Genomic DNA, 2,343 nt, shown 5'->3' with positions numbered 1-2,343 from the left:
GGGTTCAAACTGTCAACCTTTCAGTTACCAGCTGAGCGCTTAACCACTGCACCTCCAGGGCTTCTTGCAAGCACTATAGCCCACTATAACCCACTATAATTCTGACTCATATCTACCCTACCGGACAGAGTAGAACTGCCCCATAGGGTTTCTGAGGAGTGACCTTTCAATTAGCAGCAGAGTTCTTAACTACTGTGCACCAGGGCTACCAAAAGCACTATAGCAGGCTGACATAAATTTGAAAAATTAATTTTTATTTTCATGTTTTAATTTTGCACACAGAGCTTCGTGGTACTCTTGTTGTTGTTGTTGGGTGTCATCGAGTCAGTGCCGACTCTCAGCGACCCTGTGTACAACAGAACAAAACACTGCCCGCTCCTGCGCCATCTTCACAATCGTTGTTATGCTTGAGTCCATTGTTGCAGTCATTGGGTCCATCCACCTCATTGAAGGTCTTCCTTTTTTTTGCCGACCCTCTACTTCATCAAGCATGGTGTCCTTCTCCAGGGACTGATCCCTCCTGATAACATGTCCAAAGCATATGAGACATAGTCTCGCCATCCTTGCTTCTAAGGAGCATTCTGGTTGTACTTCTTCCAAGACAGATTTGTTCATTCTTTTGACAGTCCGTGGTATATTCAATATTCTTTACCAATGCCTCAATTCTTCTTCAGTCATCCTTATTCATAGTTCAGCTCTTGCATGCATATGAGGCAATTGAAAACATCATGGCTTGGGTCAGGCACACCTTAGTCTTCAAGGTGACGTCTTTGCTTTTTAGCACTTTAAAGAGTTCTTTTGCAGCAGATTTGCCCAATGCAATGTGTCATTTGATTTCTTGACTGTTGCTTCCATTTGTATTGTGGATCCAAGTAAAATGAAATCCTTGACAAGTTCAAACTTTTCTCCGTTTATCATGATGTTGTTTATAGGGCACTCTATATGCAACTTTCCTTTACATTCAGGTGGTAGTCCAGGCCAGGGCTTCGAACTGGTTCATTCCAGTTAGAACCCCTGCTGAGAATTTGCATTTCTAACAAATTTGCTGCTGAGAATTTGCATTGCCACCCCAGATATACTGAATCAGATTCTACATTTTAAAAAGATCCCCTGGTGATTCTTATGTATAACTTCCTGAGAACTTGATAGAAATGCAAATTCTCAGCAGGGGTTCAAGCCATAATGAACCAGTTGGAAACCCTGGTCCAGGCATAGAAAGAAAGAGGAGATTTGGCCTGGACTGAAAGCACCGATCTATATTTCTCAAGCATGGACCGCAAGCAGAGATGGATTACTCAATAAGCAAGGAATGTGTAAGCTTACTTTTGCTTACTTACTAATCTGTAGTGCACAATTTCACTTGTTTTTCACCACATCTTTGAAACCCATGTGAAATTGTGCACTACAGATTAGTAAGAAAACACAATTAAGCCCGTGCATATCTTGCTTACTGTAAGCCCATGCATATCTTGCTTACTGGTTAATCCACCCCTGACCACAAGTGATACCGGGTGTTAAGCAAACGGTGGGAGAAGCCAGAAGGTAAATGTGATAACTCTTCCTAGGCAATTATTCTTATTTAAAGATTTTAGAGGGAAAGGTGACCCAACACAACTGGCAAATAATTGAAAAAATTATTTATATATTAAAACAAACACTAATTTTAAAGATAAAGCTCTTGAGTTCAAGAACAAGTGTAATAATGACTTTTACCTGCCTTAAAAACATTCATGACTTCCTGATACGCCAAGGATAATTGCCAGTGTGCTTAGCATGGCCTAGAATTCCCTGAATGATCTATATACCTCTTTCTCAGCTCCCAGCCCTCCCTCATACTTAGTCTTTAATTTTTTAGGGTCTTCACACATGCTATTTCTCTTGCCTGGAATGATCTTCAAGCTCATGGCAAACCCATTCATATTGTTCAGATCTCAGGCCTAATAACACCTAACATTTGAGACATCTGAGACAGTGTGTCATCCAAGGCTAAGTGAAATCTTTCTGTAAATGCCTGTCGTAGAACTTTGTACTCTCACTTTATAATATGCTCCCTAGTTAATAATAATATTCCAGTATACACCACTTGTTGTTGAAATGATTCCAACCCAGGGCAATCCCATGTGCATTAGAGTAGAACTGTGCTCCACACAGTTTTCAATGACTGATTTTTCAGAAGTAGATCACCAGGCCTTTCTTCCAAAGAGCCTCTGGATGAACTCGAACCTCCTCTTGGTTTTCAGAGGAGTATTTCAAGAGAACCAAGTATAAATTATATTGTTTTTTATGATCTAGTCTTCGATGTCACATAGCATCACTACTGCTACAAATCTTCCCTAAGTCAAG

The sequence above is a fragment of the Trichechus manatus genome, unplaced genomic scaffold, assembly GCF_000243295.1.
Source record: "Trichechus manatus latirostris isolate Lorelei unplaced genomic scaffold, TriManLat1.0 scaffold00033, whole genome shotgun sequence".
NCBI classification, from domain to species: Eukaryota; Metazoa; Chordata; class Mammalia; order Sirenia; family Trichechidae; genus Trichechus; species Trichechus manatus.
The sequence above is the reverse complement of the archived record's forward strand: the minus strand, read 5'-3'. Positions refer to the sequence as shown.